At 43.2% G+C, this 24,368-nt stretch overlaps 33 non-coding genes across 33 annotated transcripts; all 33 read right to left on the minus strand.

The window, feature by feature from the left end:
- Positions 1-604: 604 nt before the first annotated feature.
- trnav-cac (transfer RNA valine (anticodon CAC)) lies at positions 605-677 on the minus strand. Its single transcript has one exon. It is a non-coding gene; the product is annotated as a tRNA-Val (tRNA).
- A 222-nt stretch (positions 678-899) lies between these two features.
- Positions 900-972, minus strand: trnav-aac (transfer RNA valine (anticodon AAC)). The gene has a single exon. It is a non-coding gene; the product is annotated as a tRNA-Val (tRNA).
- A 1,032-nt stretch (positions 973-2,004) lies between these two features.
- trnav-cac (transfer RNA valine (anticodon CAC)) lies at positions 2,005-2,077 on the minus strand. The gene has a single exon. It is a non-coding gene; the product is annotated as a tRNA-Val (tRNA).
- Positions 2,078-2,299: 222 nt separating this feature from the next.
- Positions 2,300-2,372, minus strand: trnav-aac (transfer RNA valine (anticodon AAC)). Its single transcript has one exon. It is a non-coding gene; the product is annotated as a tRNA-Val (tRNA).
- A 1,049-nt stretch (positions 2,373-3,421) lies between these two features.
- trnav-cac (transfer RNA valine (anticodon CAC)) lies at positions 3,422-3,494 on the minus strand. The gene has a single exon. It is a non-coding gene; the product is annotated as a tRNA-Val (tRNA).
- A 222-nt stretch (positions 3,495-3,716) lies between these two features.
- trnav-aac (transfer RNA valine (anticodon AAC)) lies at positions 3,717-3,789 on the minus strand. Its single transcript has one exon. It is a non-coding gene; the product is annotated as a tRNA-Val (tRNA).
- Positions 3,790-5,105: 1,316 nt separating this feature from the next.
- On the minus strand, positions 5,106-5,178 carry trnav-cac (transfer RNA valine (anticodon CAC)). Its single transcript has one exon. It is a non-coding gene; the product is annotated as a tRNA-Val (tRNA).
- Positions 5,179-6,237: 1,059 nt separating this feature from the next.
- trnav-cac (transfer RNA valine (anticodon CAC)) lies at positions 6,238-6,310 on the minus strand. The gene has a single exon. It is a non-coding gene; the product is annotated as a tRNA-Val (tRNA).
- A 222-nt stretch (positions 6,311-6,532) lies between these two features.
- Positions 6,533-6,605, minus strand: trnav-aac (transfer RNA valine (anticodon AAC)). The gene has a single exon. It is a non-coding gene; the product is annotated as a tRNA-Val (tRNA).
- Positions 6,606-7,620: 1,015 nt separating this feature from the next.
- Positions 7,621-7,693, minus strand: trnav-cac (transfer RNA valine (anticodon CAC)). The gene has a single exon. It is a non-coding gene; the product is annotated as a tRNA-Val (tRNA).
- Positions 7,694-7,915: 222 nt separating this feature from the next.
- trnav-aac (transfer RNA valine (anticodon AAC)) lies at positions 7,916-7,988 on the minus strand. Its single transcript has one exon. It is a non-coding gene; the product is annotated as a tRNA-Val (tRNA).
- Positions 7,989-9,037: 1,049 nt separating this feature from the next.
- trnav-cac (transfer RNA valine (anticodon CAC)) lies at positions 9,038-9,110 on the minus strand. Its single transcript has one exon. It is a non-coding gene; the product is annotated as a tRNA-Val (tRNA).
- Positions 9,111-9,324: 214 nt separating this feature from the next.
- On the minus strand, positions 9,325-9,397 carry trnav-aac (transfer RNA valine (anticodon AAC)). The gene has a single exon. It is a non-coding gene; the product is annotated as a tRNA-Val (tRNA).
- Positions 9,398-10,439: 1,042 nt separating this feature from the next.
- Positions 10,440-10,512, minus strand: trnav-cac (transfer RNA valine (anticodon CAC)). The gene has a single exon. It is a non-coding gene; the product is annotated as a tRNA-Val (tRNA).
- A 222-nt stretch (positions 10,513-10,734) lies between these two features.
- Positions 10,735-10,807, minus strand: trnav-aac (transfer RNA valine (anticodon AAC)). The gene has a single exon. It is a non-coding gene; the product is annotated as a tRNA-Val (tRNA).
- A 1,049-nt stretch (positions 10,808-11,856) lies between these two features.
- On the minus strand, positions 11,857-11,929 carry trnav-cac (transfer RNA valine (anticodon CAC)). Its single transcript has one exon. It is a non-coding gene; the product is annotated as a tRNA-Val (tRNA).
- A 222-nt stretch (positions 11,930-12,151) lies between these two features.
- trnav-aac (transfer RNA valine (anticodon AAC)) lies at positions 12,152-12,224 on the minus strand. Its single transcript has one exon. It is a non-coding gene; the product is annotated as a tRNA-Val (tRNA).
- Positions 12,225-13,246: 1,022 nt separating this feature from the next.
- trnav-cac (transfer RNA valine (anticodon CAC)) lies at positions 13,247-13,319 on the minus strand. Its single transcript has one exon. It is a non-coding gene; the product is annotated as a tRNA-Val (tRNA).
- Positions 13,320-13,541: 222 nt separating this feature from the next.
- trnav-aac (transfer RNA valine (anticodon AAC)) lies at positions 13,542-13,614 on the minus strand. The gene has a single exon. It is a non-coding gene; the product is annotated as a tRNA-Val (tRNA).
- Positions 13,615-14,663: 1,049 nt separating this feature from the next.
- trnav-cac (transfer RNA valine (anticodon CAC)) lies at positions 14,664-14,736 on the minus strand. The gene has a single exon. It is a non-coding gene; the product is annotated as a tRNA-Val (tRNA).
- A 222-nt stretch (positions 14,737-14,958) lies between these two features.
- trnav-aac (transfer RNA valine (anticodon AAC)) lies at positions 14,959-15,031 on the minus strand. The gene has a single exon. It is a non-coding gene; the product is annotated as a tRNA-Val (tRNA).
- Positions 15,032-16,063: 1,032 nt separating this feature from the next.
- On the minus strand, positions 16,064-16,136 carry trnav-cac (transfer RNA valine (anticodon CAC)). The gene has a single exon. It is a non-coding gene; the product is annotated as a tRNA-Val (tRNA).
- Positions 16,137-16,358: 222 nt separating this feature from the next.
- Positions 16,359-16,431, minus strand: trnav-aac (transfer RNA valine (anticodon AAC)). The gene has a single exon. It is a non-coding gene; the product is annotated as a tRNA-Val (tRNA).
- Positions 16,432-17,453: 1,022 nt separating this feature from the next.
- On the minus strand, positions 17,454-17,526 carry trnav-cac (transfer RNA valine (anticodon CAC)). The gene has a single exon. It is a non-coding gene; the product is annotated as a tRNA-Val (tRNA).
- Positions 17,527-17,740: 214 nt separating this feature from the next.
- Positions 17,741-17,813, minus strand: trnav-aac (transfer RNA valine (anticodon AAC)). The gene has a single exon. It is a non-coding gene; the product is annotated as a tRNA-Val (tRNA).
- A 1,042-nt stretch (positions 17,814-18,855) lies between these two features.
- On the minus strand, positions 18,856-18,928 carry trnav-cac (transfer RNA valine (anticodon CAC)). Its single transcript has one exon. It is a non-coding gene; the product is annotated as a tRNA-Val (tRNA).
- A 222-nt stretch (positions 18,929-19,150) lies between these two features.
- On the minus strand, positions 19,151-19,223 carry trnav-aac (transfer RNA valine (anticodon AAC)). The gene has a single exon. It is a non-coding gene; the product is annotated as a tRNA-Val (tRNA).
- Positions 19,224-20,272: 1,049 nt separating this feature from the next.
- On the minus strand, positions 20,273-20,345 carry trnav-cac (transfer RNA valine (anticodon CAC)). Its single transcript has one exon. It is a non-coding gene; the product is annotated as a tRNA-Val (tRNA).
- A 222-nt stretch (positions 20,346-20,567) lies between these two features.
- trnav-aac (transfer RNA valine (anticodon AAC)) lies at positions 20,568-20,640 on the minus strand. The gene has a single exon. It is a non-coding gene; the product is annotated as a tRNA-Val (tRNA).
- A 1,032-nt stretch (positions 20,641-21,672) lies between these two features.
- Positions 21,673-21,745, minus strand: trnav-cac (transfer RNA valine (anticodon CAC)). The gene has a single exon. It is a non-coding gene; the product is annotated as a tRNA-Val (tRNA).
- Positions 21,746-21,967: 222 nt separating this feature from the next.
- trnav-aac (transfer RNA valine (anticodon AAC)) lies at positions 21,968-22,040 on the minus strand. Its single transcript has one exon. It is a non-coding gene; the product is annotated as a tRNA-Val (tRNA).
- A 1,049-nt stretch (positions 22,041-23,089) lies between these two features.
- On the minus strand, positions 23,090-23,162 carry trnav-cac (transfer RNA valine (anticodon CAC)). The gene has a single exon. It is a non-coding gene; the product is annotated as a tRNA-Val (tRNA).
- A 222-nt stretch (positions 23,163-23,384) lies between these two features.
- On the minus strand, positions 23,385-23,457 carry trnav-aac (transfer RNA valine (anticodon AAC)). The gene has a single exon. It is a non-coding gene; the product is annotated as a tRNA-Val (tRNA).
- Between the last annotated feature and the right edge of the window lie 911 nt (positions 23,458-24,368).

Raw genomic sequence — 24,368 nt, forward strand, 5'->3', positions numbered from 1 at the left:
CTATTGCAACTTTAGCCAGTAATCATTCCACTGCAATTGAACTGTATACATGCCGGACATTCAAATGCACTATACTGTTTACATGCTGCTTTTTTTGTACCTTTGGCACACTTGACTGTACTGTACTGTAAAATAGTATACAATAAGTTTACTGGTCGGCACTATCTTAGGTTTTTTGTCCTGTCCTGTGTTATTTTGTGTTGTCCGTCTACACTGTCTGTCTGTACTGTTTTTCATCTGCACTGTTTACACTAGGTTGAACTCGATGCACTTTACATAGTTTGTGTTGTTTTGTAGCACCTTGGTTCTGGAGGAACGTTATCTCGTTTCTACTGTGTACTGTGTACCACTGTGTATAGTAGAAATGACAATAAAAGCCACTTGACTTGACTTGACTTGACTTGACTTAATCGTCCGCTCTGTCAAAGACACACAGCCTTTATTCAGCGACTACCCTGGCGTAATCTTTTGTTTTTTTGTCTCTTTTGTCTATTTGTGCCATTCTGTGATTTCAGGTTGTTTTACTGAGCAAGCATTCGTAAGAACTTAGTCAACCCACTGACACAGCTTGAGTGTGCATGTCATCTTAAAATAACAACAATAGTGTTTCTGCCTGGTTTTGAACCAGGGACCTTTCGCGTGTGAGGCCAATGTGATAACCGCTACACCACAGAAACCGGCCACTTTGACAAACTTCTTCAGAGCGTAGCTTCCCAGCAAAGTGAATAAAACAGTCGCGGAAGATTACTTCTAAGGGGCTTTGGGATGACAAGATCTTTATGGAACTTTGTAGTACTAAAACCAAAAGTGTTGCCTTTCGCATTGTTAGAACTGAGACAACCCCTTTTACAAGACACTCCAACCAGGCTGACTGTGCAGATAATAATGGACAGCAACAGTGTTTCTGCCTGGTTTCGAACCAGGGACCTTTCGCGTGTTAGGCGAATGTGATAACCACTACACTACAGAAACTGGCCACGTAGGGTGTCAATTCCAGAGGGTAGCATCTAACCACAAAGCGACACATCATCATGCAAGGTCGACTCTAAGAGGTTTTCAAACCTCCTAGTGCACAATAGGTACTTTCTCAGCTTAATGGGGACCATGCTCATATGTAGAGGCTGATCGGTCCAACGCTATGCCAGTGCAGTGTGGAGAGGAGATTGAGACTCTTGTAATTGACATCCTAGGGCTGCTGCTGCAAGTGCAGCTATTTATCGTGGTCGTGGTCGGCTTGTCCAAACAAAGGCTGTTTAGAAATTGGTTCTTAACTTTCTTCAGTAGTCTCGCATAACCCTTTTTCGACATGCTGTTTGCCATATCGCGTGCACCAAGAATAGGGAATGCAATGCAGGAAAGGGACTCCTCAACAGATAGTCAAAACTGAAATTGAACGACGACTATTGCAACTTTAGCCAGTAATCATTCCACTGCAATTGAACTGTATACATGCCGGACATTCAAATGCACTATACTGTTTACATGCTGCTTTTTTTGTACCTTTGGCACACTTGACTGTACTGTACTGTAAAATAGTATACAATAGGTTTACTGGTCGGCACTATCTTAGGTTTTTTGTCCTGTCCTGTGTTATTTTGTGTTGTCCGTCTACACTGTCTGTCTGTACTGTTTTTCATCTGCACTGTTTACACTAGGTTGAACTCGATGCACTTTACATAGTTTGTGCTGTTTTGTAGCACCTTGGTTCTGGAGGAACGTTATCTCGTTTCTACTGTGTACTGTGTACCACTGTGTATAGTAGAAATGACAATAAAAGCCACTTGACTTGACTTGACTTGACTTGACTTAATCGTCCGCTCTGTCAAAGACACACAGCCTTTATTCAGCGACTACCCTGGCGTAATCTTTTGTTTTTTTGTCTCTTTTGTCTATTTGTGCCATTCTGTGATTTCAGGTTGTTTTACTGAGCAAGCATTCGTAAGAACTTAGTCAACCCACTGACACAGCTTGAGTGTGCATGTCATCTTAAAATAACAACAAGAGTGTTTCTGCCTGGTTTCGAACCAGGGACCTTTCGCGTGTGAGGCAAACGTGATAACCGCTACACCACAGAAACCGGCCACTTTGACAAACTTCTTCAGAGCGTAGCTTCCCAGCAAAGTGAATAAAACAGTCACGGAAGATTACTCCTAAGGGGCTTTGGGATGAGAAGATCTTTATGGAACTTTGTAGTACTAAAACCAAAAGTGTTGCCTTTCTCATTGTTAGAACTGAGACAACACCTTTTACAAGACACTCTAACCAGGCTGACTGTGCAGATAATAATGGACAGCAACAGTGTTTCTGCCTGGTTTCGAACCAGGGACCGTTCGCATGTTAGGCGAATGTGATAACCACTACACTACAGAACCTGGCCACGCAGGTCGTCACTTTCAGAGGGTAGCATCTAACCACAAAGCGACACATCATCATGCAAGGTCGACTCTAAGGGGCTTTCAAACCTCCTAGTGCACAATAGGTACTTTCTCAGCTTAATGGGGACCATGCTCATATGTAGAGGCTGATCGGTCCAACGCTATGCCAGTGCAGTGTGGAGAGGAGATTGAAGCTCTTGTAATTGACATCCTAGGGCTTCTTCTGCAAGCGCAGCTATTTATCATGGGAAAAAGTCTCAATTTCGATTAATAGTATGTGGTCGGCTTGTCCAAACTAAGGCTGTTTAGAAATTGGTTCTTAACTTTCTTCAGTAGTCTCGCATAACCCTTTTTCGACATGCTGTTTGCCATATCGCGTGCACCAAGAATAGGGAATGCAATGCAGGAAAGGGACTCCTCAACAGATAGTCAAAACTGAAATTGAACGACGACTATTGCAACTTTAGCCAGTAATCATTCCACTGCAATTGAACTGTATACATGCCGGACATTCAAATGCACTATACTGTTTACATGCTGCTTTTTTTGTACCTTTGGCACACTAGACTGTACTGTACTGTAAAATAGTACACAATAGGTTTACTGGTCGGCACTGTCTTAGGTTTTGTGTCCTGTCCTGTGTTATTTTGTGTTGTCCATCTACACTGTCTGTCATTACTGTTTTTCATCTGCACTGTTTGCACTAGGTTGAACTCGATGCACTTTACATAGCTTGTGTTGTTTTGTAGCACCTTGGTTCTGGAGGAACGTTATCTCGTTTCTACTGTGTACTGTGTACCACTGTGTATAATAGAAATGACAATAAAAGCCACTTGAATTGACTTGACTTAATCGTCCGCTCTGTCAAAGACACACAGCCTTTATTCAGCGACTACCCTGGCGTAATCTTTTGTTTTTTTGTCTCTTTTGTCTATTTGTGCCATTCTGTGATTTCAGGTTGTTTTACTGAGCAAGCATTCGTAAGAACTTAGTCAACCCACTGACACAGCTTGAGTGTGCATGTCATCTTAAAATAACAACAATAGTGTTTCTGCCTGGTTTCAAACCAGGGACCTTTCGCGTGTGTGGCGAACGTGATAACCGCTACACCACAGAAACCGGCCACTTTGACAAACTTCTTCAGAGCGTAGCTTCCCAGCAAAGTGAATAAAACAGTCGCGGAAGATTACTCCTAAGGGGCTTTGGGATGAGAAGATCTTTATGGAACTTTGTAGTACTAAAACCAAAAGTGTTGCCTTTCTCATTGTTAGAACTGAGACAACCCCTTTTACAAGACACTCCAACCAGGCTGACTGTGCAGATAATAATGGACAGCAACAGTGTTTCTGCCTGGTTTCGAACCAGGGACCTTTCGCGTGTTAGGCGAATGTGATAACCACTACACTACAGAAACTGGCCACGTAGGGTGGCACTTTCAGAGGGTAGCATCTAACCACAAAGCGACACATCATCATGCAAGGTCGACTCTAAGGGGCTTTCAAACCTCCTAGTGCACAATAGGTACTTTCTCAGCTTAATGGGGACCATGCTCATATGTAGAGGCTGATCGGTCCAACGCTATGCCAGTGCAGTGTGGAGAGGAGATTGAGACTCTTGTAATTGACATCCTAGGGCTGCTGCTGCAAGTGCAGCTATTTATCGTGGTCGTGGTCGGCTTGTCCAAACAAAGGCTGTTTAGAAATTGGTTCTTAACTTTCTTCAGTAGTCTCGCATAACCCTTTTTCGACATGCTGTTTGCCATATCGCGTGCACCAAGAATAGGGAATGCAATGCAGGAAAGGGACTCCTCAACAGATAGTCACAACTGAAATTGAACGACGACTATTGCAACTTTAGCCAGTAATCATTCCACTGCAATTGCACTTTATACATGCCGGACATTCAAATGCAGTATACTGTTTACATGCTGCTTTTTTTGCACCTTTGGCACACTTGACTGTACTGTACTGTAAAATAGTATACAATAGGTTTACTGGTCGGCACTGTCTTAGGTTTTGTGTCCTGTCCTGTGTTATTTTGTGTTGTCCATCTACACTGTCTGTCATTACTGTTTTTCATCTGCACTGTTTGCACTAGGTTGAACTCGATGCACTTTACATAGCTTGTGTTGTTTTGTAGCACCTTGGTTCTGGAGGAACGTTATCTCGTTTCTACTGTGTACTGTGTACCACTGTGTATAATAGAAATGACAATAAAAGCCACTTGACTTGACTTGACTTAATCGTCCGCTCTGTCAAAGACACACAGCCTTTATTCAGCGACTACCCTGGCGTAATCTTTTGTTTTTTTGTCTCTTTTGTCTATTTGTGCCATTCTGTGATTTCAGGTTGTTTTACTGAGCAAGCATTCGTAAGAACTTAGTCAACCCACTGACACAGCTTGAGTGTGCATGTCATCTTAAAATAACAACAAGAGTGTTTCTGCCTGGTTTCGAACCTGGGACCTTTCGCGTGTGAGGCAACGTGATAACCGCTACACCACAGAAACCGGCCACTTTGACAAACTTCTTCAGAGCGTAGCTTCCCAGCAAAGTGAATAAAACAGTCACGGAAGATTACTCCTAAGGGGCTTTGGGATGAGAAGATCTTTATGGAACTTTGTAGTACTAAAACCAAAAGTGTTGCCTTTCTCATTGTTAGAACTGAGACAACCCCTTTTACAAGACACTCCAACCAGGCTGACTGTGCAGATAATAATAGACAGCAACCGTGTTTCTGCCTGGTTTCGAACCAGGGACCTTTCGCGTGTGAGGCAAACGTGATAACCGCTACACCACAGAAACCGGCCACGTAGGGTGTCAATTCCAGAGGGTAGCATCTAACCACAAAGCGACACATCATCATGCAAGGTCGACTCTAAGGGGCTTTCAAACCTCCTAGTGCACAATAGGTACTTTCTCAGCTTAATGGGGACCATGCTCATATGTAGAGGCTGATCGGTCCAACGCTATGCCAGTGCAGTGTGGAGAGGAGATTGAAGCTCTTGTAATTGACATCCTAGGGCTGCTGCTGCAAGTGCAGCTATTTATCATGGGAGAAATTCTCTATTTCGATTAATAGTATGTGGTCGGCTTGTCCAAACTAAGGCTGTTTAGAAATTGGTTCTTAACTTTCTTCAGTAGTCTCGCATAACCCTTTTTCGACATGCTGTTTGCCATATCGCGTGCACCAAGAATAGGGAATGCAATGCAGGAAAGGGACTCCTCAACAGATAGTCAAAACTGAAATTGAACGACGACTATTGCAACTTTAGCCAGTAATCATTCCACTGCAATTGCACTGTATACATGCCGGACATTCAAATGCACTATACTGTTTACATGCTGCTTTTTTTGTACCTTTGGCACACTTGACTGTACTGTACTGTAAAATAGTATACAATAGGTTTACTGGTCGGCACTATCTTAGGTTTTTTGTCCTGTCCTGTGTTATTTTGTGTTGTCCGTCTACACTGTCTGTCTGTACTGTTTTTCATCTGCACTGTTTACACTAGGTTGAACTCGATGCACTTTACATAGTTTGTGTTGTTTTGTAGCACCTTGGTTCTGGAGGAACGTTATCTCGTTTCTACTGTGTACTGTGTACCACTGTGTATAGTAGAAATGACAATAAAAGCCACTTGACTTGACTTGACTTGACTTGACTTAATTGTGCGCTCTGTCAAAAACACACAGCCTTTATTCAGCGACTACCCTGGCGTAATCTTTTGTTTTTTTGTCTCTTTTGTCTATTTGTACCATTCTGTGATTTCAGTTTGTTTTACTGAGCAAGCATTCGTAAGAAATTGGTCAACCCACTGACACAGCTTGAGAGTGCATGTCATCTTAAAATAACAACAATAGTGTTTCTGCCTGGTTTCGAACCAGGGACCTTTCGCGTGTGAGGCGAACGTGATAACCGCTACACCACAGAAACCGGCCACTTTCACAAACTTCTTCAGAGCGTAGCTTCCCAGCAAAGTGAATAAAACAGTCGCGGAAGATTACTTCTAAGGGGCTTTGGGATGACAAGATCTTTATGGAACTTTGTAGTACTAAAACCAAAAGTGTTGCCTTTCGCATTGTTAGAACTGAGACAACCCCTTTTACAAGACACTCCAACCAGGCTGACTGTGCAGATAATAATGGACAGCAACAGTGTTTCTGCCTGGTTTCGAACCAGGGACCTTTCGCGTGTTAGGCGAATGTGATAACCACTACACTACAGAAACTGGCCACGTAGAGTGGCACTTTCAGAGGGTAGCATCTAACCACAAAGCGACACATCATCATGCAAGGTCGACTCTAAGGGGCTTTCAAACCTCCTAGTGCACAATAGGTACTTTCTCAGCTTAATGGGGACCATGCTCATATGTAGAGGCTGATCGGTCCAACGCTATGCCAGTGCAGTGTGGAGAGGAGATTGAAGCTCTTGTAATTGACATCCTAGGGCTGCTGCTGCAAGTGCAGCTATTTATCGTGGTCGTGGTCGGCTTGTCCAAACAAAGGCTGTTTAGAAATTGGTTCTTAACTTTCTTCAGTAGTCTCGCATAACCCTTTTTCGACATGCTGTTTGCCATATCGCGTGCACCAAGAATAGGGCATGCAATGCAGGAAAGGGACTCCTCAACAGATAGTCAACACTGAAATTGAACGACGACTATTGCAACTTTAGCCAGTAATCATTCCACTGCAATTGCACTTTATACATGCCGGACATTCAAATGCAGTATACTGTTTACATGCTGCTTTTTTTGCACCTTTGGCACACTTGACTGTACTGTACTGTAAAATAGTATACAATAGGTTTACTGGTCGGCACTGTCTTAGGTTTTGTGTCCTGTCCTGTGTTATTTTGTGTTGTCCATCTACACTGTCTGTCATTACTGTTTTTCATCTGCACTGTTTGCACTAGGTTGAACTCGATGCACTTTACATAGCTTGTGTTGTTTTGTAGCACCTTGGTTCTGGAGGAACGTTATCTCGTTTCTACTGTGTACCACTGTGTATAATAGAAATGACAATAAAAGCCACTTGACTTGACTTGACTTAATCGTCCGCTCTGTCAAAGACACACAGCCTTTATTCAGCGACTACCCTGGCGTAATCTTTTGTTTTTTTGTCTCTTTTGTCTATTTGTGCCATTCTGTGATTTCAGGTTGTTTTACTGAGCAAGCATTCGTAAGAACTTAGTCAACCCACTGACACAGCTTGAGTGTGCATGTCATCTTAAAATAACAACAAGAGTGTTTCTGCCTGGTTTCGAACCAGGGACCTTTCGCGTGTGAGGCGAACGTGATAACCGCTACACCACAGAAACCGGCCACTTTGACAAACTTCTTCAGAGCGTAGCTTCCCAGCAAAGTGAATAAAACAGTCACGGAAGATTACTCCTAAGGGGCTTTGGGATGAGAAGATCTTTATGGAACTTTGTAGTACTAAAACCAAAAGTGTTGCCTTTCTCATTGTTAGAACTGAGACAACACCTTTTACAAGACACTCTAACCAGGCTGACTGTGCAGATAATAATGGACAGCAACAGTGTTTCTGCCTGGTTTCGAACCAGGGACCGTTCGCATGTTAGGCGAATGTGATAACCACTACACTACAGAACCTGGCCACGCAGAACGTCACTTTCAGAGGGTAGCATCTAACCACAAAGCGACACATCATCATGCAAGGTCGACTCTAAGGGGCTTTCAAACCTCCTAGTGCACAATAGGTACTTTCTCAGCTTAATGGGGACCATGCTCATATGTAGAGGCTGATCGGTCCAACGCTATGCCAGTGCAGTGTGGAGAGGAGATTGAAGCTCTTGTAATTGACATCCTAGGGCTTCTTCTGCAAGCGCAGCTATTTATCATGGGAAAAAGTCTCAATTTCGATTAATAGTATGTGGTCGGCTTGTCCAAACTAAGGCTGTTTAGAAATTGGTTCTTAACTTTCTTCAGTAGTCTCGCATAACCCTTTTTCGACATGCTGTTTGCCATATCGCGTGCACCAAGAATAGGGCATGCAATGCAGGAAAGGGACTCCTCAACAGATAGTCAACACTGAAATTGAACGACGACTATTGCAACTTTAGCCAGTAATCATTCCACTGCAATTGCACTTTATACATGCCGGACATTCAAATGCAGTATACTGTTTACATGCTGCTTTTTTTGCACCTTTGGCACACTTGACTGTACTGTACTGTAAAATAGTATACAATAGGTTTACTGGTCGGCACTGTCTTAGGTTTTGTGTCCTGTCCTGTGTTATTTTGTGTTGTCCATCTACACTGTCTGTCATTACTGTTTTTCATCTGCACTGTTTGCACTAGGTTGAACTCGATGCACTTTACATAGCTTGTGTTGTTTTGTAGCACCTTGGTTCTGGAGGAACGTTATCTCGTTTCTACTGTGTACTGTGTACCACTGTGTATAATAGAAATGACAATAAAAGCCACTTGACTTGACTTGACTTTATCGTCCGCTCTGTCAAAGACACACAGCCTTTATTCAGCGACTACCCTGGCGTAATCTTTTGTTTTTTTGTCTCTTTTGTCTATTTGTGCCATTCTGTGATTTCAGGTTGTTTTACTGAGCAAGCATTCGTAAGAACTTAGTCAACCCACTGACACAGCTTGAGTGTGCATGTCATCTTAAAATAACAACAAGAGTGTTTCTGCCTGGTTTCGAACCAGGGACCTTTCGCGTGTGAGGCGAACGTGATAACCGCTACACCACAGAAACCGGCCACCTTGACAAACTTCTTAAGAGCGTAGCTTCCCAGCAAAGTGAATAAAACAGTCGCGGAAGATTACTCCTAAGGGGCTTTGGGATGACAAGATCTTTATGGAACTTTGTAGTACTAAAACCAGAAGTGTTGCCTTTCTCATTGTTAGAACTGAGACAACCCCTTTTACAAGACACTCCAACCAGGCTGACTTTGCACTGACAGCAACAGTGTTTCTGCCTGGTTTCGAACCAGGGACCTTTCGCGTGTTAGGCGAATGTGATAACCACTACACTACAGAAACTGGCCACGTAGGGTGTCAATTCCAGAGGCTAGCATCTAACCACAAAGCAACACATCATCATGCAAGGTCGACTCTAAGGGGCTTTCAAACCTCCTAGTGCACATTAGGTACTTTCTCAGCTTAATGGGGACCATGCTCATATGTAGAGGCTGATCGGTCCAACGCTATGCCAGTGCAGTGTGGAGAGGAGATTGAAGCTCTTGTAATTGACATCCTAGGGCTGCTTCTGCAAGCGCAGCTATTTATCATGGGAGAAAGTCTCAATTTCGATTAATAGTATGTGGTCGGCTTGTCCAAACTAAGGCTGTTTAGAAATTGGTTCTTAACTTTCTTCAGTAGTCTCGCATAACCCTTTTTCGACATGCTGTTTGCCATATCGCGTGCACCAAGAATAGGGCATGCAATGCAGGAAAGGGACTCCTCAACAGATAGTCAACACTGAAATTGAACGACGACTATTGCAACTTTAGCCAGTAATCATTCCACTGCAATTGCACTTTATACATGCCGGACATTCAAATGCAGTATACTGTTTACATGCTGCTTTTTTTGCACCTTTGGCACACTTGACTGTACTGTACTGTAAAATAGTATACAATAGGTTTACTGGTCGGCACTGTCTTAGGTTTTGTGTCCTGTCCTGTGTTATTTTGTGTTGTCCATCTACACTGTCTGTCATTACTGTTTTTCATCTGCACTGTTTGCACTAGGTTGAACTCGATGCACTTTACATAGCTTGTGTTGTTTTGTAGCACCTTGGTTCTGGAGGAACGTTATCTCGTTTCTACTGTGTACCACTGTGTATAATAGAAATGACAATAAAAGCCACTTGACTTGACTTGACTTAATCGTCCGCTCTGTCAAAGACACACAGCCTTTATTCAGCGACTACCCTGGCGTAATCTTTTGTTTTTTTGTCTCTTTTGTCTATTTGTGCCATTCTGTGATTTCAGGTTGTTTTACTGAGCAAGCATTCGTAAGAACTTAGTCAACCCACTGACACAGCTTGAGTGTGCATGTCATCTTAAAATAACAACAAGAGTGTTTCTGCCTGGTTTCGAACCAGGGACCTTTCGCGTGTGAGGCGAACGTGATAACCGCTACACCACAGAAACCGGCCACTTTGACAAACTTCTTCAGAGCGTAGCTTCCCAGCAAAGTGAATAAAACAGTCACGGAAGATTACTCCTAAGGGGCTTTGGGATGAGAAGATCTTTATGGAACTTTGTAGTACTAAAACCAAAAGTGTTGCCTTTCTCATTGTTAGAACTGAGACAACACCTTTTACAAGACACTCTAACCAGGCTGACTGTGCAGATAATAATGGACAGCAACAGTGTTTCTGCCTGGTTTCGAACCAGGGACCGTTCGCATGTTAGGCGAATGTGATAACCACTACACTACAGAACCTGGCCACGCAGGGCGTCACTTTCAGAGGGTAGCATCTAACCACAAAGCGACACATCATCATGCAAGGTCGACTCTAAGGGGCTTTCAAACCTCCTAGTGCACAATAGGTACTTTCTCAGCTTAATGGGGACCATGCTCATATGTAGAGGCTGATCGGTCCAACGCTATGCCAGTGCAGTGTGGAGAGGAGATTGAAGCTCTTGTAATTGACATCCTAGGGCTTCTTCTGCAAGCGCAGCTATTTATCATGGGAAAAAGTCTCAATTTCGATTAATAGTATGTGGTCGGCTTGTCCAAACTAAGGCTGTTTAGAAATTGGTTCTTAACTTTCTTCAGTAGTCTCGCATAACCCTTTTTCGACATGCTGTTTGCCATATCGCGTGCACCAAGAATAGGGCATGCAATGCAGGAAAGGGACTCCTCAACAGATAGTCAACACTGAAATTGAACGACGACTATTGCAACTTTAGCCAGTAATCATTCCACTGCAATTGCACTTTATACATGCCGGACATTCAAATGCAGTATACTGTTTACATGCTGCTTTTTTTGCACCTTTGGCACACTTGACTGTACTGTACTGTAAAATAGTATACAATAGGTTTACTGGTCGGCACTGTCTTAGGTTTTGTGTCCTGTCCTGTGTTATTTTGTGTTGTCCATCTACACTGTCTGTCATTACTGTTTTTCATCTGCACTGTTTGCACTAGGTTGAACTCGATGCACTTTACATAGCTTGTGTTGTTTTGTAGCACCTTGGTTCTGGAGGAACGTTATCTCGTTTCTACTGTGTACTGTGTACCACTGTGTATAATAGAAATGACAATAAAAGCCACTTGACTTGACTTGACTTTATCGTCCGCTCTGTCAAAGACACACAGCCTTTATTCAGCGACTACCCTGGCGTAATCTTTTGTTTTTTTGTCTCTTTTGTCTATTTGTGCCATTCTGTGATTTCAGGTTGTTTTACTGAGCAAGCATTCGTAAGAACTTAGTCAACCCACTGACACAGCTTGAGTGTGCATGTCATCTTAAAATAACAACAAGAGTGTTTCTGCCTGGTTTCGAACCAGGGACCTTTCGCGTGTGAGGCGAACGTGATAACCGCTACACCACAGAAACCGGCCACCTTGACAAACTTCTTAAGAGCGTAGCTTCCCAGCAAAGTGAATAAAACAGTCGCGGAAGATTACTCCTAAGGGGCTTTGGGATGACAAGATCTTTATGGAACTTTGTAGTACTAAAACCAAAAGTGTTGCCTTTCTCATTGTTAGAACTGAGACAACCCCTTTTACAAGACACTCCAACCAGGCTGACTGTGCAGATAATAATGGACAGCAACAGTGTTTCTGCCTGGTTTCGAACCAGGGACCTTTCGCGTGTTAGGCGAATGTGATAACCACTACACTACAGAAACTGGCCACGTAGAGTGGCACTTTCAGAGGGTAGCATCTAACCACAAAGCGACACATCATCATGCAAGGTCGACTCTAAGGGGCTTTCAAACCTCCTAGTGCACAATAGGTACTTTCTCAGCTTAATGGGGACCATGCTCATATGTAGAGGCTGATCGGTCCAACGCTATGCCAGTGCAGTGTGGAGAGGAGATTGAAGCTCTTGTAATTGACATCCTAGGGCTGCTGCTGCAAGTGCAGCTATTTATCGTGGTCGTGGTCGGCTTGTCCAAACAAAGGCTGTTTAGAAATTGGTTCTTAACTTTCTTCAGTAGTCTCGCATAACCCTTTTTCGACATGCTGTTTGCCATATCGCGTGCACCAAGAATAGGGAATGCAATGCAGGAAAGGGACTCCTCAACAGATAGTCAAAACTGAAATTGAACGACGACTATTGCAACTTTAGCCAGTAATCATTCCACTGCAATTGAACTGTATACATGCCGGACATTCAAATGCACTATACTGTTTACATGCTGCTTTTTTTGTACCTTTGGCACACTTGACTGTACTGTACTGTAAAATAGTACACAATAGGTTTACTGGTCGGCACTGTCTTAGGTTTTGTGTCCTGTCCTGTGTTATTTTGTGTTGTCCATCTACACTGTCTGTCATTACTGTTTTTCATCTGCACTGTTTGCACTAGGTTGAACTCGATGCACTTTACATAGCTTGTGTTGTTTTGTAGCACCTTGGTTCTGGAGGAACGTTATCTCGTTTCTACTGTGTACTGTGTACCACTGTGTATAATAGAAATGACAATAAAAGCCACTTGAATTGACTTGACTTAATCGTCCGCTCTGTCAAAGACACACAGCCTTTATTCAGCGACTACCCTGGCGTAATCTTTTGTTTTTTTGTCTCTTTTGTCTATTTGTGCCATTCTGTGATTTCAGGTTGTTTTACTGAGCAAGCATTCGTAAGAACTTAGTCAACCCACTGACACAGCTTGAGTGTGCATGTCATCTTAAAATAACAACAATAGTGTTTCTGCCTGGTTTCAAACCAGGGACCTTTCGCGTGTGTGGCGAACGTGATAACCGCTACACCACAGAAACCGGCCACTTTGACAAACTTCTTCAGAGCGTAGCTTCCCAGCAAAGTGAATAAAACAGTCGCGGAAGATTACTCCTAAGGGGCTTTGGGATGACAAGATCTTTATGGAACTTTGTAGTACTAAAACCAAAAGTGTTGCCTTTCTCATTGTTAGAACTGAGACAACCCCTTTTACAAGACACTCCAACCAGGCTGACTGTGCAGATAATAATGGACAGCAACAGTGTTTCTGCCTGGTTTCGAACCAGGGACCTTTCACGTGTTAGGCGAATGTGATAACCACTACACTACAGAAACTGGCCACGTAGGGTGGCACTTTCAGAGGGTAGCATCTAACCACAAAGCGACACATCATCATGCAAGGTCGACTCTAAGGGGCTTTCAAACCTCCTAGTGCACAATAGGTACTTTCTCAGCTTAATGGGGACCATGCTCATATGTAGAGGCTGATCGGTCCAACGCTATGCCAGTGCAGTGTGGAGAGGAGATTGAAGCTCTTGTAATTGACATCCTAGGGCTGCTGCTGCAAGCGCAGCTATTTATCATGGGAAAAAGTCTCAATTTCGATTAATAGTATGTGGTCGGCTTGTCCAAACTAAGGCTGTTTAGAAATTGGTTCTTAACTTTCTTCAGTAGTCTCGCATAACCCTTTTTCGACATGCTGTTTGCCATATCGCGTGCACCAAGAATAGGGCATGCAATGCAGGAAAGGGACTCCTCAACAGATAGTCAACACTGAAATTGAACGACGACTATTGCAACTTTAGCCAGTAATCATTCCACTGCAATTGCACTTTATACATGCCGGACATTCAAATGCAGTATACTGTTTACATGCTGCTTTTTTTGCACCTTTGGCACACTTGACTGTACTGTACTGTAAAATAGTATACAATAGGTTTACTGGTCGGCACTGTCTTAGGTTTTGTGTCCTGTCCTGTGTTATTTTGTGTTGTCCATCTACACTGTCTGTCATTACTGTTTTTCATCTGCACTGTTTGCACTAGGTTGAACTCGATGCACTTTACATAGCTTGTGTTGTTTTGTAGCACCTTGGTTCTGGAGGAACGTTATCTCGTTTCTACTGTGTACTGTGTACCACTGTGTATAATAGAAATGACAATAAAAGCCACTTGACTTGACTTGACTTTATCGTCCGCTCTGTCAAAGACACACAGCCTTTATTCAGCGACTACCCTGGCGTAATCTTTTGTTTTTTTGTCTCTTTTGTCTATTTGTGCCATTCTGTGATTTCAGGTTGTTTTACTGAGCAAGCATTCGTAAGAACTTAGTCAACCCACTGACACAGCTTGAGTGTGCATGTCATCTTAAAATAACAACAAGAGTGTTTCTGCCTGGTTTCGAACCAGGGACCTTTCGCGTGTGAGGCGAACGTGATAACCGCTACACCACAGAAACCAGCCACCTTGACAAACTTCTTAAGAGCGTAGCTTCCCAGCAAAGTGAATAAAACAGTCGCGGAAGATTACTCCTAAGGGGCTTTGGGATGACAAGATCTTTATGGAACTTTGTAGTACTAAAACCAAAAGTGTTGCCTTTCTCATTGTTAGAACTGAGACAACCCCTTTTACAAGACACTCCAACCAGGCTGACTGTGCAGATAATAATGGACAGCAACAGTGTTTCTGCCTGGTTTCGAACCAGGGACCTTTCGCGTGTTAGGCGAATGTGATAACCACTACACTACAGAAACTGGCCACGTAGAGTGGCACTTTCAGAGGGTAGCATCTAACCACAAAGCGACACATCATCATGCAAGGTCGACTCTAAGGGGCTTTCAAACCTCCTAGTGCACAATAGGTACTTTCTCAGCTTAATGGGGACCATGCTCATATGTAGAGGCTGATCGGTCCAACGCTATGCCAGTGCAGTGTGGAGAGGAGATTGAAGCTCTTGTAATTGACATCCTAGGGCTGCTGCTGCAAGTGCAGCTATTTATCGTGGTCGTGGTCGGCTTGTCCAAACAAAGGCTGTTTAGAAATTGGTTCTTAACTTTCTTCAGTAGTCTCGCATAACCCTTTTTCGACATGCTGTTTGCCATATCGCGTGCACCAAGAATAGGGAATGCAATGCAGGAAAGGGACTCCTCAACAGATAGTCAAAACTGAAATTGAACGACGACTATTGCAACTTTAGCCAGTAATCATTCCACTGCAATTGAACTGTATACATGCCGGACATTCAAATGCACTATACTGTTTACATGCTGCTTTTTTTGTACCTTTGGCACACTTGACTGTACTGTACTGTAAAATAGTATACAATAAGTTTACTGGTCGGCACTATCTTAGGTTTTTTGTCCTGTCCTGTGTTATTTTGTGTTGTCCGTCTACACTGTCTGTCTGTACTGTTTTTCATCTGCACTGTTTACACTAGGTTGAACTCGATGCACTTTACATAGTTTGTGTTGTTTTGTAGCACCTTGGTTCTGGAGGAACGTTATCTCGTTTCTACTGTGTACTGTGTACCACTGTGTATAGTAGAAATGACAATAAAAGCCACTTGACTTGACTTGACTTGACTTGACTTAATCGTCCGCTCTGTCAAAGACACACAGCCTTTATTCAGCGACTACCCTGGCGTAATCTTTTGTTTTTTTGTCTCTTTTGTCTATTTGTACCATTCTGTGATTTCAGGTTGTTTTACTGAGCAAGCATTCGTAAGAACTTAGTCAACCCACTGACACAGCTTGAGTGTGCATGTCATCTTAAAATAACAACAATAGTGTTTCTGCCTGGTTTTGAACCAGGGACCTTTCGCGTGTGAGGCCAACGTGATAACCGCTACACCACAGAAACCGGCCACTTTGACAAACTTCTTCAGAGCGTAGCTTCCCAGCAAAGTGAATAAAACAGTCGCGGAAGATTACTTCTAAGGGGCTTTGGGATGACAAGATCTTTATGGAACTTTGTAGTACTAAAACCAAAAGTGTTGCCTTTCGCATTGTTAGAACTGAGACAACCCCTTTTACAAGACACTCCAACCAGGCTGACTGTGCAGATAATAATGGACAGCAACAGTGTTTCTGCCTGGTTTCGAACCAGGGACCTTTCGCGTGTTAGGCGAATGTGATAACCACTACACTACAGAAACTGGCCACGTAGGGTGTTAATTCCAGAGGGTAGCATCTAACCACAAAGCGACACATCATCATGCAAGGTCGACTCTAAGAGGTTTTCAAACCTCCTAGTGCACAATAGGTACTTTCTCAGCTTAATGGGGACCATGCTCATATGTAGAGGCTGATCGGTCCAACGCTATGCCAGTGCAGTGTGGAGAGGAGATTGACACTCTTGTAATTGACATCCTAGGGCTGCTGCTGCAAGTGCAGCTATTTATCGTGGTCGTGGTCGGCTTGTCCAAACAAAGGCTGTTTAGAAATTGGTTCTTAACTTTCTTCAGTAGTCTCGCATAACCCTTTTTCGACATGCTGTTTGCCATATCGCGTGCACCAAGAATAGGGAATGCAATGCAGGAAAGGGACTCCTCAACAGATAGTCAAAACTGAAATTGAACGACGACTATTGCAACTTTAGCCAGTAATCATTCCACTGCAATTGAACTGTATACATGCCGGACATTCAAATGCACTATACTGTTTACATGCTGCTTTTTTTGTACCTTTGGCACACTTGACTGTACTGTACTGTAAAATAGTATACAATAGGTTTACTGGTCGGCACTATCTTAGGTTTTTTGTCCTGTCCTGTGTTATTTTGTGTTGTCCGTCTACACTGTCTGTCTGTACTGTTTTTCATCTGCACTGTTTACACTAGGTTGAACTCGATGCACTTTACATAGTTTGTGCTGTTTTGTAGCACCTTGGTTCTGGAGGAACGTTATCTCGTTTCTACTGTGTACTGTGTACCACTGTGTATAGTAGAAATGACAATAAAAGCCACTTGACTTGACTTGACTTAATCGTCCGCTCTGTCAAAGACACACAGCCTTTATTCAGCGACTACCCTGGCGTAATCTTTTGTTTTTTTGTCTCTTTTGTCTATTTGTGCCATTCTGTGATTTCAGGTTGTTTTACTGAGCAAGCATTCGTAAGAACTTAGTCAACCCACTGACACAGCTTGAGTGTGCATGTCATCTTAAAATAACAACAAGAGTGTTTCTGCCTGGTTTCGAACCAGGGACCTTTCGCGTGTGAGGCGAACGTGATAACCGCTACACCACAGAAACCGGCCACTTTGACAAACTTCTTCAGAGCGTAGCTTCCCAACAAAGTGAATAAAACAGTCACGGAAGATTACTCCTAAGGGGCTTTGGGATGAGAATATCTTTATGGAACTTTGTAGTACTAAAACCAGAAGTGTTGCCTTTCTCATTGTTAGAACTGAGACAACCCCTTTTACAAGACACTCCAACCAGGCTGACTGTGCACTGACAGCAACAGTGTTTCTGCCTGGTTTCGAACCAGGGACCTTTCGCGTGTTAGGCGAATGTGATAACCACTACACTACAGAAACTGGCCACGTAGGGTGTCAATTCCAGAGGCTAGCATCTAACCACAAAGCGACACATCATCATGCAAGGTCGACTCTAAGGGGCTTTCAAACCTCCTAGTGCACATTAGGTACTTTCTCAGCTTAATGGGGACCATGCTCATATGTAGAGGCTGATCGGTCCAACGCTATGCCAGTGCAGTGTGGAGAGGAGATTGAAGCTCTTGTAATTGACATCCTAGGGCTGCTTCTGCAAGCGCAGCTATTTATCATGGGAGAAAGTCTCAATTTCGATTAATAGTATGTGGTCGGCTTGTCCAAACTAAGGCTGTTTAGAAATTGGTTCTTAACTTTCTTCAGTAGTCTCGCATAACCCTTTTTCGACATGCTGTTTGCCATATCGCGTGCACCAAGAATAGGGCATGCAATGCAGGAAAGGGACTCCTCAACAGATAGTCAACACTGAAATTGAACGACGACTATTGCAACTTTAGCCAGTAATCATTCCACTGCAATTGCACTTTATACATGCCGGACATTCAAATGCAGTATACTGTTTACATGCTGCTTTTTTTGCACCTTTGGCACACTTGACTGTACTGTACTGTAAAATAGTATACAATAGGTTTACTGGTCGGCACTGTCTTAGGTTTTGTGTCCTGTCCTGTGTTATTTTGTGTTGTCCATCTACACTGTCTGTCATTACTGTTTTTCATCTGCACTGTTTGCACTAGGTTGAACTCGATGCACTTTACATAGCTTGTGTTGTTTTGTAGCACCTTGGTTCTGGAGGAACGTTATCTCGTTTCTACTGTGTACCACTGTGTATAATAGAAATGACAATAAAAGCCACTTGACTTGACTTGACTTAATCGTCCGCTCTGTCAAAGACACACAGCCTTTATTCAGCGACTACCCTGGCGTAATCTTTTGTTTTTTTGTCTCTTTTGTCTATTTGTGCCATTCTGTGATTTCAGGTTGTTTTACTGAGCAAGCATTCGTAAGAACTTAGTCAACCCACTGACACAGCTTGAGTGTGCATGTCATCTTAAAATAACAACAAGAGTGTTTCTGCCTGGTTTCGAACCAGGGACCTTTCGCGTGTGAGGCGAACGTGATAACCGCTACACCACAGAAACCGGCCACTTTGACAAACTTCTTCAGAGCGTAGCTTCCCAGCAAAGTGAATAAAACAGTCACGGAAGATTACTCCTAAGGGGCTTTGGGATGAGAAGATCTTTATGGAACTTTGTAGTACTTAAACCAAAAGTGTTGCCTTTCTCATTGTTAGAACTGAGACAACACCTTTTACAAGACACTCTAACCAGGCTGACTGTGCAGATAATAATGGACAGCAACAGTGTTTCTGCCTGGTTTCGAACCAGGGACCGTTCGCATGTTAGGCGAATGTGATAACCACTACACTACAGAACCTGGCCACGCAGGGCGTCACTTTCAGAGGGTAGCATCTAACCACAAAGCGACACATCATCATGCAAGGTCGACTCTAAGGGGCTTTCAAACCTCCTAGTGCACAATAGGTACTTTCTCAGCTTAATGGGGACCATGCTCATATGTAGAGGCTGATCGGTCCAACGCTATGCCAGTGCAGTGTGGAGAGGAGATTGAAGCTCTTGTAATTGACATCCTAGGGCTTCTTCTGCAAGCGCAGCTATTTATCATGGGAAAAAGTCTCAATTTCGATTAATAGTATGTGGTCGGCTTGTCCAAACTAAGGCTGTTTAGAAATTGGTTCTTAACTTTCTTCAGTAGTCTCGCATAACCCTTTTTCGACATGCTGTTTGCCATATCGCGTGCACCAAGAATAGGGCATGCAATGCAGGAAAGGGACTCCTCAACAGATAGTCAACACTGAAATTGAACGACGACTATTGCAACTTTAGCCAGTAATCATTCCACTGCAATTGCACTTTATACATGCCGGACATTCAAATGCAGTATACTGTTTACATGCTGCTTTTTTTGCACCTTTGGCACACTTGACTGTACTGTACTGTAAAATAGTATACAATAGGTTTACTGGTCGGCACTGTCTTAGGTTTTGTGTCCTGTCCTGTGTTATTTTGTGTTGTCCATCTACACTGTCTGTCATTACTGTTTTTCATCTGCACTGTTTGCACTAGGTTGAACTCGATGCACTTTACATAGCTTGTGTTGTTTTGTAGCACCTTGGTTCTGGAGGAACGTTATCTCGTTTCTACTGTGTACTGTGTACCACTGTGTATAATAGAAATGACAATAAAAGCCACTTGACTTGACTTGACTTTATCGTCCGCTCTGTCAAAGACACACAGCCTTTATTCAGCGACTACCCTGGCGTAATCTTTTGTTTTTTTGTCTCTTTTGTCTATTTGTGCCATTCTGTGATTTCAGGTTGTTTTACTGAGCAAGCATTCGTAAGAACTTAGTCAACCCACTGACACAGCTTGAGTGTGCATGTCATCTTAAAATAACAACAAGAGTGTTTCTGCCTGGTTTCGAACCAGGGACCTTTCGCGTGTGAGGCGAACGTGATAACCGCTACACCACAGAAACCGGCCACCTTGACAAACTTCTTAAGAGCGTAGCTTCCCAGCAAAGTGAATAAAACAGTCGCGGAAGATTACTCCTAAGGGGCTTTGGGATGACAAGATCTTTATGGAACTTTGTAGTACTAAAACCAAAAGTGTTGCCTTTCTCATTGTTAGAACTGAGACAACCCCTTTTACAAGACACTCCAACCAGGCTGACTGTGCAGATAATAATGGACAGCAACAGTGTTTCTGCCTGGTTTCGAACCAGGGACCTTTCGCGTGTTAGGCGAATGTGATAACCACTACACTACAGAAACTGGCCACGTAGAGTGGCACTTTCAGAGGGTATCATCTAACCACAAAGCGACACATCATCATGCAAGGTCGACTCTAAGGGGCTTTCAAACCTCCTAGTGCACAATAGGTACTTTCTCAGCTTAATGGGGACCATGCTCATATGTAGAGGCTGATCGGTCCAACGCTATGCCAGTGCAGTGTGGAGAGGAGATTGAAGCTCTTGTAATTGACATCCTAGGGCTGCTGCTGCAAGTGCAGCTATTTATCGTGGTCGTGGTCGGCTTGTCCAAACAAAGGCTGTTTAGAAATTGGTTCTTAACTTTCTTCAGTAGTCTCGCATAACCCTTTTTCGACATGCTGTTTGCCATATCGCGTGCACCAAGAATAGGGAATGCAATGCAGGAAAGGGACTCCTCAACAGATAGTCAAAACTGAAATTGAACGACGACTATTCCAACTTTAGCCAGTAATCATTCCACTGCAATTGAACTGTATACATGCCGGACATTCAAATGCACTATACTGTTTACATGCTGCTTTTTTTGTACCTTTGGCACACTTGACTGTACTGTACTGTAAAATAGTATACAATAGGTTTACTGGTCGGCACTATCTTAGGTTTTTTGTCCTGTCCTGTGTTATTTTGTGTTGTCCGTCTACACTGTCTGTCTGTACTGTTTTTCATCTGCACTGTTTACACTAGGTTGAACTCGATGCACTTTACATAGTTTGTGCTGTTTTGTAGCACCTTGGTTCTGGAGGAACGTTATCTCGTTTCTACTGTGTACTGTGTACCACTGTGTATAGTAGAAATGACAATAAAAGCCACTTGACTTGACTTGACTTGACTTGACTTAATCGTCCGCTCTGTCAAAGACACACAGCCTTTATTCAGCGACTACCCTGGCGTAATCTTTTGTTTTTTTGTCTCTTTTGTCTATTTGTGCCATTCTGTGATTTCAGGTTGTTTTACTGAGCAAGCATTCGTAAGAACTTAGTCAACCCACTGACACAGCTTGAGTGTGCATGTCATCTTAAAATAACAACAAGAGTGTTTCTGCCTGGTTTCGAACCAGGGACCTTTCGCGTGTGAGGCGAACGTGATAACCGCTACACCACAGAAACCGGCCACTTTGACAAACTTCTTCAGAGCGTAGCTTCCCAGCAAAGTGAATAAAACAGTCACGGAAGATTACTCCTAAAGGGCTTTGGGATGAGAAGATCTTTATGGAACTTTGTAGTACTAAAACCAAAAGTGTTGCCTTTCTCATTGTTAGAACTGAGACAACACCTTTTACAAGACACTCTAACCAGGCTGACTGTGCAGATAATAATGGACAGCAACAGTGTTTCTGCCTGGTTTCGAACCAGGGACCGTTCACATGTTAGGCGAATGTGATAACCACTACACTACAGAACCTGGCCACGCAGGGCGTCACTTTCAGAGGGTAGCATCTAACCACAAAGCGACACATCATCATGCAAGGTCGACTCTAAGGGGCTTTCAAACCTCCTAGTGCACAATAGGTACTTTCTCAGCTTAATGGGGACCATGCTCATATGTAGAGGCTGATCGGTCCAACGCTATGCCAGTGCAGTGTGGAGAGGAGATTGAAGCTCTTGTAATTGACATCCTAGGGCTTCTTCTGCAAGCGCAGCTATTTATCATGGGAAAAAGTCTCAATTTCGATTAATAGTATGTGGTCGGCTTGTCCAAACTAAGGCTGTTTAGAAATTGGTTCTTAACTTTCTTCAGTAGTCTCGCATAACCCTTTTTCGACATGCTGTTTGCCATATCGCGTGCACCAAGAATAGGGCATGCAATGCAGGAAAGGGACTCCTCAACAGATAGTCAACACTGAAATTGAACGACGACTATTGCAACTTTAGCCAGTAATCATTCCACTGCAATTGCACTTTATACATGCCGGACATTCAAATGCAGTATACTGTTTACATGCTGCTTTTTTTGCACCTTTGGCACACTTGACTGTACTGTACTGTAAAATAGTATACAATAGGTTTACTGGTCGGCACTGTCTTAGGTTTTGTGTCCTGTCCTGTGTTATTTTGTGTTGTCCATCTACACTGTCTGTCATTACTGTTTTTCATCTGCACTGTTTGCACTAGGTTGAACTCGATGCACTTTACATAGCTTGTGTTGTTTTGTAGCACCTTGGTTCTGGAGGAACGTTATCTCGTTTCTACTGTGTACTGTGTACCACTGTGTATAATAGAAATGACAATAAAAGCCACTTGACTTGACTTGACTTTATCGTCCGCTCTGTCAAAGACACACAGCCTTTATTCAGCGACTACCCTGGCGTAATCTTTTGTTTTTTTGTCTCTTTTGTCTATTTGTGCCATTCTGTGATTTCAGGTTGTTTTACTGAGCAAGCATTCGTAAGAACTTAGTCAACCCACTGACACAGCTTGAGTGTGCATGTCATCTTAAAATAACAACAAGAGTGTTTCTGCCTGGTTTCGAACCAGGGACCTTTCGCGTGTGAGGCGAACGTGATAACCGCTACACCACAGAAACCGGCCACCTTGACAAACTTCTTAAGAGCGTAGCTTCCCAGCAAAGTGAATAAAACAGTCGCGGAAGATTACTCCTAAGGGGCTTTGGGATGACAAGATCTTTATGGAACTTTGTAGTACTAAAACCAAAAGTGTTGCCTTTCTCATTGTTAGAACTGAGACAACCCCTTTTACAAGACACTCCAACCAGGCTGACTGTGCAGATAATAATGGACAGCAACAGTGTTTCTGCCTGGTTTCGAACCAGGGACCTTTCGCGTGTTAGGCGAATGTGATAACCACTACACTACAGAAACTGGCCACGTAGAGTGGCACTTTCAGAGGGTAGCATCTAACCACAAAGCGACACATCATCATGCAAGGTCGACTCTAAGGGGCTTTCAAACCTCCTAGTGCACAATAGGTACTTTCTCAGCTTAATGGGGACCATGCTCATATGTAGAGGCTGATCGGTCCAACGCTATGCCAGTGCAGTGTGGAGAGGAGATTGAAGCTCTTGTAATTGACATCCTAGGGCTGCTGCTGCAAGTGCAGCTATTTATCGTGGTCGTGGTCGGCTTGTCCAAACAAAGGCTGTTTAGAAATTGGTTCTTAACTTTCTTCAGTAGTCTCGCATAACCCTTTTTCGACATGCTGTTTGCCATATCGCGTGCACCAAGAATAGGGAATGCAATGCAGGAAAGGGACTCCTCAACAGATAGTCAAAACTGAAATTGAACGACGACTATTGCAACTTTAGCCAGTAATCATTCCACTGCAATTGAACTGTATACATGCCGGACATTCAAATGCACTATACTGTTTACATGCTGCTTTTTTTGTACCTTTGGCACACTTGACTGTACTGTACTGTAAAATAGTACACAATAGGTTTACTGGTCGGCACTGTCTTAGGTTTTGTGTCCTGTCCTGTGTTATTTTGTGTTGTCCATCTACACTGTCTGTCATTACTGTTTTTCATCTGCACTGTTTGCACTAGGTTGAACTCGATGCACTTTACATAGCTTGTGTTGTTTTGTAGCACCTTGGTTCTGGAGGAACGTTATCTCGTTTCTACTGTGTACTGTGTACCACTGTGTATAATAGAAATGACAATAAAAGCCACTTGAATTGACTTGACTTAATCGTCCGCTCTGTCAAAGACACACAGCCTTTATTCAGCGACTACCCTGGCGTAATCTTTTGTTTTTTTGTCTCTTTTGTCTAT

The sequence above is a fragment of the Channa argus genome, unplaced genomic scaffold (assembly GCF_033026475.1).
Source record: "Channa argus isolate prfri unplaced genomic scaffold, Channa argus male v1.0 Contig106, whole genome shotgun sequence".
NCBI lineage: Eukaryota > Metazoa > Chordata > Actinopteri > Anabantiformes > Channidae > Channa > Channa argus.